Below are 9,849 nucleotides of genomic sequence, written 5' to 3'. Positions count from 1 at the left end.
CCCCTCGCTGCGAGATGAGGCCCGATTCCCCTGCACTGCGTGCAGAGCAATTCCGTGTTCCACATCAAACGTGAAAGGAGCCTTGATTTCCTTGATCGCACTCCAGAGAATACCAAAAGTCACTGTCTCAAGACTAGAGGGAACCTGAGGTCACTGGAGCAACACGAATGGGCTCCGTGGACCCCAAATAAACTCGAGATGGGAGCTTATTCCCTGGCTTCGACTCAAGTGGAATACCAACTATCCACAAGCACCTCAAGAGGAGGCTTCTCTCAGCTACAGGTATGTGAGAGGGACCCTGAGTTTGTGGCCTCAAGTGGAATGGACACCGAGATGCTCTGACTCGAAGTAAGGCCGGATATCCCTGCAGTGAATTGAATGCAGGCTCGTCTTGCATCTCCCAAGACGAAGGGATGTCTGAATCCCCTGTGGAGACCACAGAGAAAGACCTAGTCCTCCGCCTCATCGCGACCGGTGGCCTCACATCCTTTGACAACTCGAGAGGTCCACGGAGATCAATGCTTCCAAAGGAGACGATGCCTGACTCCTCTTGAAAATGGATAGGAGTCCCAGGATCCCTGTGGCACGTGGAAAGGGACACTGGGTCTCCCGCCTCACGTGGAGCCGCGTCCCAATTGCCATGCCAAGACTCGTGGAGAATCCCGAAGTGTCCCTCGCACCTAGGCAGGAGTCCTGACGTCGCTGAACAAACACGTGTCTGGAAGGGCGCTCCCCGTCGTAACTCGAGAATATACCCCAGGTTCCGGCCACAACTCGAGAAATACCATGAGACTTCCCCCTCGCCGCGACATGAGGCCCGATTCCCCTGCACTGCGTGCAGAGCAATTCCATGTTCCACATCAAACGTGAAAGGAGCCTTGATTTCCTGGATGGCACTCCAGAGAAAAACCAAAGTCACTGTCTCAAGTCTAGAGGGATCCTGAGGCCACTGTAGCAGCATGAAAGGGGTCCGTGGACCCCAAATCAACTCGAGATGAGAGCTTAGTCCCAGGCTTCAACTCAAGAGGAATACCAACTTTCCACAAGCACCTCAAGAGGAGGCTTCTCTCAGCTACAGGTATGTGAGAGGGACCCTGAGTTTGTGGCCTCAAGTGGAATGGACACCGAGATGCTCTGACTCGAGGTAAGGCCGGATATCCCTTCAGTGAATTGAATGCAGGCTCGTCTTTCATCTCCATAGACGAAGAGATGTCTGAATCCCCTGTGGAGACCACAGAGAAAGACCTAGTCCTCCGCCTCATCATGACTGGAGCCTCACATCCTTTGAAAACTCGAGAGGTCTGTGGAGATCAATGCTTCCAAAGGAGACGATGCCTGACTCTTCTTGAAAATGGATAGGAGTCCCAGGATCCCTGTGGCACGTGGAAAGGGACTCTGGGTCTCGCGCCTCAAGTGGAGACGCCTCCCAATTGCCATGCCAAGACTCGAGGAGAATCCCGAGGTGTCCCCCGCACCTAGGCAGGAGTCCTGACGTCGCTGAACAAACACGTGTCTGGAAGGGTCCTCCCCATCGTAACTCGAGAATATACCCCAGGTTCCGGCCGCAACTCGAGAAAAACCATGAGACTTCCCCCTCGCCGCGAGATGAGGCCCGATTCCCCTGCACTGCGTGCAGAGCAATTCCGTGTTCCACATCAAACGTGAAAGGAGCCTTGATTTCCTTGATGGCACTCTAGAGAAAACCCAATATCACTGTCTCAAGTCTAGAGGGATCCTGAGGTCACTGGAGCAACACGAAAGGGCTCCGTGGAACGCAAATCAACTCGAGATGAGAGCTGAGTCCCTGGCTTCGTCTAAAGAGGAAAACCAACTTTCCACAAGCACCTCAAGAGGAGGCTTCTCTCAGCTACAGGTATGTGAGAGGGCCCCTGAGTTTGTGGCCTCAAGTGGAATGGACACCGAGATGCTCTGACTCGAAGTAAGGCCGGATATCCCTGCAGTGAATTGAATGCAGGCTCGTCTTGCATCTCCCAACACGAAGGGATGTCTGAATCCCCTGTGGAGACCACAGAGAAAGACCTAGTTCTCCGCCTCTTTGGGACCAGAGGCCTCATATCCTTTGAAAACTCGAGAGGTCCGCGGAGGTCAATGCTTCCAAAGGAGACGATGCCTGACTCCTCTTGAAAATGGATAGGAGTCCCAGGATCCCTGTGGCACGTGGAAAGGGACCCTGGGTCTCCCGCCTCACGTGGAGATGCGTCCCAATTTCCATGCCAAGACTCGAGGAGAATCCCGAGGTGTCCCTCGCACCTAGGCAGGAGTCCTGACGTCGCTGAACAAACACGTGTCTGGAAGGGCCCTCCCCGTCGTAACTCGAGAATATACCCCAAGTTCCGGCCGCAACTCGAGAAAAACCATGAGACTTCCCCCTCGCCGCGACATGAGGCCCGATTATCCTGGACTGCATGCAGAGCAATTCCGTGTTCCACATCAAACGTGAAAGGAGACTTGATTTCCTTGATGGCACTGCAGAGAAAACCCAAAATCACTGTCTCAAGTCGAGAGGGATCCTGAGGTCACTGGAGCAACACGAAAGGGCTCCGTGCACCTCAAATCAACTCGAGATGGTAGCTTAGTCCCTGGCTTCGAGACAAGAGGAATACCAACTTTCCACAAGCACCTCAAGAGGAGGCTTCTCTCAGCTACAGGTATGTGAGAGGGACCCTGAGTTGCTGGCCTCAAGTGGAATGGACACCGAGATGCTCTGACTCGAAGAAAGGCCGGATATCCCTGCAGTGAATTGAATGCAGGCTCGTCTTGCATCTCCCAAGATGACGGGATGTCTGAATCCCCTGTGGAGACCACAGAGAAAGAACTAATTCGCCGCCTCATCGCGACCGGAGGCCTGACATCCTTTGAAAACTCGAGAGGTCCGCGGAGATCAATGCTTCCAAAGGAGACGATGCCTGACTCCTCTTGAAAATGGACAGGAGTCCCAGGAACCCTGTGGCACGTGGAAAGGGACGCTGGGTCTCCCGCCTCACGTGGAGACGCGTCCCAATTGCCATGCCAAGACTCGAGGAGAATCCCGAGGTGTCCCTCTCACCTAGGCAGGAGTCCTGACGTCGCTGAACAAACACGTGTCTGGAAGGGCCCTCCCCATCGTAACTCGAGAATATACCCCAGGTTCCGGCCGCAACTCGAGAAAAACCGTGAGACTTCCCCCTCGCTGCGAGATGAGGCCCGATTCCCCTGCACTGCGTGCAGAGCAATTCCGTGTTCCACATCAAACGTGAAAGGAGCCTTGATTTCCTTGATCGCACTCCAAAGAATACCAAAAGTCACTGTCTCAAGTCTAGAGGGAACATGAGGTCACTGGAGCAACACGAAAGGGCTCCATGGACCCCAAATAAACTCGAGATGAGAGCTTATTCCCTGGCTTCGACTCAAGTGGAATACCAACTATCCACAAGCACCTCAAGAGGAGGCTTCTCTCAGCTATAGGTATGTGAGAGGGACCCTGAGTTTGTGGCCTCAAGTGGAATGGACACCGAGATGCTCTGACTCGAAGTAAGGCCGGATATCCCTGCAGTGAATTGAATGCAGGCTCGTCTTGCATCTCCCAAGACGAAGGGATGTCTGAATCCCCTGTGGAGACCACAGAGAAAGACCTAGTCCTCCGCCTCATCGCGACCGGTGGCCTCACATCCTTTGACAACTCGAGAGGTCCACGGAGATCAATGCTTCCAAAGGAGACGATGCCTGACTCCTCTTGAAAATGGATAGGAGTCCCAGGATCCCTGTGGCACGTGGAAAGGGACCCTGGGTCTCCCGCCTCACGTGGAGCCGCGTCCCAATTGCCATGCCAAGACTCGTGGAGAATCCCGAAGTGTCCCTCGCACCTAAGCAGGAGTCCTGACGTCGCTGAACAAACACGTGTCTGGAAGGGCCCTCCCCGTCGTAACTCGAGAATATACCCCAGGTTCCGGCCGCAACTCGAGAAAACCCATGAGACTTCCCCCTCGCCGCGACATGAGGCCCGATTCCCCTGCACTGCGTGCAGAGCAATTCCATGTTCCACATCAAACGTGAAAGGAGCCTTGATTTCCTGGATGGCACTCCAGAGAAAAATCAAAGTCACTGTCTCAAGTCTAGAGGGATCCTGAGGCCACTGTAGCAGCATGAAAGGTGTCCGTGGACCCCAAATCAACTCGAGATGAGAGCTTAGTCCCAGGCTTCGACTCAAGAGGAATACCAACTTTCCACAAGCACCTCAAGAGGAGGCTTCTCTCAGCTACAGGTATGTGAGAGGGACCCTGAGTTTGTGGCCTCAAGTAGAATGGACACCGAGATGCTCTGACTCGAAGTAAGGCCGGATATCCCTGCAGTGAATTGAATGCAGGCTCGTCTTGCATCTCCCAAGATGAAGGGATGTCTGAATCCCCTGTGGAGACCACAGAGAAAGACCTAGTTCTCAGCCTCATGGCGACCGGAGGCCTCACATCCTTTGAAAACTCGAGCGGTCCGTGGAGATCAATGCTTCCAAAGGAGACGATGCCTGACTCCTCTTGAAAATGGATAGGAGTCCCAGGATCCCTGTGGCACGTGGAAAGGGACTCTGGGTCTCCCGCCTCACGTGGAGACGCGTCCCAATTGCCATGCCAAGACTCGAGGAAAATCCCGAGGTGTCCCCCGCACCTAGGCAGGAGTCCTGACGTCGCTGAACAAACACGTGTCTGGAAGGGCCCTCCCCATCGTAACTCGAGAATATACCCCAGGTTCCGGCCGCAACTCGAGAAAAACCATGAGACTTCCCCCTCGCCGCGAGATGAGTCCCGATTCCCCTGCACTGTGTGCAGAGCAATTCCGTGTTCCACATCAAACGTGAAAGGAGCCTTGATTTCCTTGATGGCACTCTAGAGAAAACCCAAGATCACTGTCTCAAGTCTAGAGGGATCCTGAGGTCACTGGAGCAACACGAAAGGGCTCCGTGGAATGCAAATCAACTCGAGAGGAGAGCTTAGTCCCTGGCTTCGTCTAAAGAGGAAAACGAACTTTCCACAAGCACCTCAAGAGGAGGCTTCTCTCAGCTACAGGTAGGTGAGAGGGACCCTGAGTTTGTGGCCTCAAGTGGAATGGACACCGAGATGCTCTGATTCGAAGTAAGGCCGGATATCCCTGCAGTGAATTGAATGCAGGCTCGTCTTGCATCTCCCAAGATGAAGGGATGTCTGAATCCCCTTTGGAGACCACAGAGAAAGACCTAGTTCTCAGCCTCATGGCGACCGGAGGCCTCACATCCTTTGAAAACTCGAGAGGTCCGCGGAGATCAATGCTTCCAAAGGAGACGATGCCTGACGCCTCTTGAAAATAGATAGGAGTCCCAGGATCCCTGTGGCACGTGGAAAGGTAGCCTGGTTCTCCCGCCTCACGTGGAGACGCGTCCCAATTGCCATGCCAAGACTCGAGGAGAATCCCGAGGTGTCCCTCGCACCTAGGCAGGAGTCCAGAAGACGCTGTACAGACACGTGTCCGGAAGGGCCCTCCCCGTCGTAACTCGAGAATATACCCCAGGGTCCGGCCGCATCTCGAGACAAACCATGAGACTTCCCCCTCGCCGTGAGATGAGGCCCGATTTCCCTGCGCTCTGTGTAGAGCAATTCCGAGTACCACATCAAGCATGAAAGGAGGCTTGATTTCCTTGATGGCACTCCAGAGAAAAAGCAAGATCACTGTGTCAAGTCTAGAGGGATCCTGAGGTCACTGGAGCAACACGAAAGGGCTCCGTGGACCCCAAATCAACTCGAGATGAGAGCTTAGTCCCTGGCTTCGACTCAAGAGGAATACCAACTTTCCACAAGCATCTCAAGTGGAGGCTTCTCTCAGCTACAGGTATGTGAGAGGGACCCTGAGTTTGTGGCCTCAACTGAAAAGGACACCGAAATGCTCTGACTCGAAGTAAGGCCAGATATCCCTGCAGTGAATTGAATGCAGGCTCGTCTTGCATCTCCCAAGACAAACGGATGTCTGAATCCCCTGTGGAGACCACAGAGAAAGACCTAGTTCTCCACCTCTTCGGGACCGGAGGACTGACATCCTTTGAAAACTCGAGAGGTCCGCGGAGATCAATGCTTCCAAAGGAGACGATGCCTGACTCCTCTTGAAAATGGTTAGGAGTCCCAGGATCCCTGTGGCACGTGGAAAGGGACCCTGGGTCTCCCGCCTCACGTGGAGACGCGTCCCAATTGCCATGCCAAGACTCGAGGAGAATCCCGAGTTGTCCTCCGCACCTAGGCAGGAGTCCTAACGTCGCTGAACAAACACGTGTCTGGAAGGGCCCTCGCCGTCGTAACTCGAGAATATACCCCAGGTTCCGGCCGCATCTCGAGAAAAACCATGAGACTTCCCCTCGCCGCAACATGAGGCCCGATTCCCCTGCACTGCGTGCAGAGCAAATCCGTGTTCCACATCAAACTTGAAAGGAGCCTTGATTTCCTTGATGGCACTCCAGAGAAAACCCAAGATCACTGTCTCAAGTCTAGAGGGATCCTGAGGTCAATGGAGCAACACGAAAGGGCTCCGTAGACCCCAAATTAACTCGAGATGAGAGCTTAGTCCCTGACTTCAACTCACGGGAAATACCAACTTTCCACAAGCACGTCAAGAGGAGGCTTCTCTCAGCTACAGGTATGTGAGAGGGACCCTGAGTTTGTGGCCTCAAGTTGAATGGACACCGAGATGCTCTGACTCGAAGTAAGGACAGATATCCTTGCAGTGCATTAAATGCAGGCTCGTCTTGCATCTCCCAAGACGAAGGGATGTCTGAATCCCATGTGGAGACCACAGAGAAAGACCTAGTTCTCCGCCTCATCGTGACCGGAGGCCTCACATCCTTTGAAAACTCGAGAAGTCTGCAGAGATCAATGCTTCCAAGGGGACGATGCCTGACTCCTCTTGAAAATGGATAGGAGTCCCAGGATTCCTGTGGTACGTCGAAAGGGACCCTGGGTCTCCCGCCTCACGTGGAGACGCGTCCCAATTGCCATGCCAAGACTCGAGGAGAATCCCGGGTGTCCCTCGCACCAAGGCAGGAGTCCTGACGTCGCTGTACAAACACGTGTTTCGAAGGACCCTCCCCGTCGTAACTCGAGAATATACCCCAGGTTCCGGCCGCAACTAGAGAAAAACCATGAGACTTCCCCCTAGCCGTGAGAAGAGGCCCGATTCCCCTGCACTGCGTGCAGAGCAATTCCGTGTCCCACATCAAACATGAAAGGAGCCTTGATTTCCTTGCTGGCACTCCAAAGAAAACCCAAGATCACTGTCTCAAGTCTAGAGGGATCCTGAGGTCACTGGAGCAACATGAACGGGCTCCGTGGACCCCAAATCAACTCGAGATGTGAGCTTAGTCCCTGGCTTCGACTCAAGAGGAATACCAACTTTCCACAAACACCTCAAGAGGAGGCGTCTCACAGCTACAGTTATGTGAGAGGGACTCTGAGTTTGTGGCTTCAAGTGGAATGGACACCGAGATGCTCTGACTCGAAGTAAGGCTGGATATCCCTGCAGTGAATTGAATGCATTCTCTTCTTGCATCTCCCAAGACGAAGGGATGTCTGAATCCCCTGTGGAGACCACAGAGAAAGACCTAGTTCTCCGCCTCATCGCGACCGGAGGCCTCACATCCTTTGAAAACTCGAGAGGTCCGTGGAGATCAATGCTTCCTAAGGATATGATGCCTGACTCCTCTTGAAATGGATAGGAGTCCCAGGATCCATGTGGCACGTGGAAAGGGACCCTGGGTCTCCAGCCTCACGTGGAGACGCGTCCCAATTGCCATGCCAAGACTCGAGGAGAATCCCGAGGTGTCCCTCGCACCTAGGCAGGAGTCCTGACGTCGCTGAAGAAACACGTGTCTGGAAGGGCCATCCCTGTCGTAACTCGAGAATATACCCCAGGTTCCGGCCGCAACTCGAGAAAAACCATGAGACTTCCCCCTCGCCGGGAGATGAGGCCCTATTCCCCTGCACTGCGTGCAGAGCAATTCCGTGATCCACATCAAACGTGAAAGGAGCCTTGATTTCCTTGATGGCACTCCAGAGAAAACCCAAGATCACTGTCTCCAGTCTATAGGGATCCTGAGGTCACTGGAGCAACAGGAAAGGGCTCCGTGGACCCCAAATCTACTCGAGAAGAGGGCTTAGTCCCTGGCTTCGACTCAAGAGGAATACCAAGTTTCCACAAGCACCTCAAGAGGAGGCTTCTCTCAGCTTCTGGTATGTGAAAGGGACCCTGAGTTTGTGGCCTCAAGTGCAATGGACACGTAGATGCTCTGACTCGAAGTAAGGCCGGATATCCCTGTAGTGAATTGAATGCAGGCTCGTCTTACATCTCTCACGACGAAGCGTTGTCTAAATCCCCTGTGGAGACCACAGAGGAAGACCTAGTTCTCTGCCTCATCGCGACCGGAGGCCTCACATCCTTTGAAAACTCGAGAGGTCTGCAGAGATCAATGCTTCCAAAGGAGACGATGCCTGACTCCTCTTGAAAATGGATAGGAGTCCCAGGATCCCTGTGGCACGTGGAAAGGCACCCTGGGTCTCCCGCCTCACGTGGAGACGGGTCCAAATTGCCATGTCAAGACTCGAGGAGAATCCCGGGTGTCTATCCCACCTAGGCAGGAGCCCTGACGTCGCTGAACAAACACGTGTCTGGAATGGACCTCCCGTCGTAACTTGAGAATATACCCCAGGTTCCGGAGGCAACTAGAGAAAAACCATGAGACTTGCCCCTTGCCGGGAGATGAGGCCTGATTCCCCTGCACTGCGTGCAGAGCAGTTCCGTGTTCCACATCAAACTTGAAAGGAGCATTGATTTCCTTGAGGGCACTCCAGAGAAAACCCAAGATCACTGTCTCAAGTCTAGAGGGATCCTGAGGTCACTGGAGCAACACAAAAAGGCTCTGTGGATCGCAAATCAACTCGAGATGAGAGCTTAGTCCCTGGCTTTGACTCAAGAGGAATACCAACGATCCACAATCACCTCAAGAGGAGGCTTCTCTCAGCTACAATTATGTGAGAGGGACCCTGAGTTTGTGGCCTCAGGTTGAATGGACACCGAGATGCTCTGACTCGAAGTAAGGCCGGATATCCCTGCAGTGAATTGAGTGCAGGCTCGTCTTGCATCTCCCAAGACGAAGGAATGTCTGAATCCCCCGTGGAGACCACAGAGAAAGACCTAGTTCTCCTCCTCATCGCGACCGGAGGCCTCACACCCTTTGAAAACTCGAGAGGTCCGCGGAGGTCAATGCTTCCAACGGAGACGATGCCTAACTCCTCTTGAAATGGATAGGAGTCCCAGGATCCCTGTGGCACGTGGAAAGGGACCCTGGGTCTCCCGCCTCACGTGGAGACACGTCCCAATTGCCATGCCAAGACTCGAGGAGAATCCCGGGTGTCCATCCCAACTAGGCAGGAGTCCTCACGTCGTGGAATAAACACGTGTCTGGAAGGGCCCTCCCCGTCGTAACTCGAGAATATACCCCAGGTTCCGGCCACATCTCGAGAAAAACCATGAGACTTCCCATCGCCGCAACATGCGGCCCGATTCCCCTGCACTGCGTGCAGAGCAATTCCGTGTTCCCCATCAAATGTGAAAGGAGCCTTGATTTCCTTGATGGCACTCCAGAGAAAACCCAAGATCACTGTCTCAAGTCTAGAGGGATCCTTAGATCACTGTAGCATCACGAAAGGGCTCCGTGGACCCAAAATCAACTGGTGATGAGAGCTTAGTCCCTGGCTTCGACTCAAGTGGAATACCAACTTTCCACAAGCACCTCAAGAGGAGGCGTCTCTCAGCTACAGGTATGTGAGAGGGACCCTGAGTTTG

Source organism: Dama dama, chromosome 4 (assembly GCF_033118175.1).
Source record: "Dama dama isolate Ldn47 chromosome 4, ASM3311817v1, whole genome shotgun sequence".
In the NCBI taxonomy this organism is placed as follows: domain Eukaryota; kingdom Metazoa; phylum Chordata; class Mammalia; order Artiodactyla; family Cervidae; genus Dama; species Dama dama.
Note: the sequence above shows the minus strand (reverse complement) of the source record.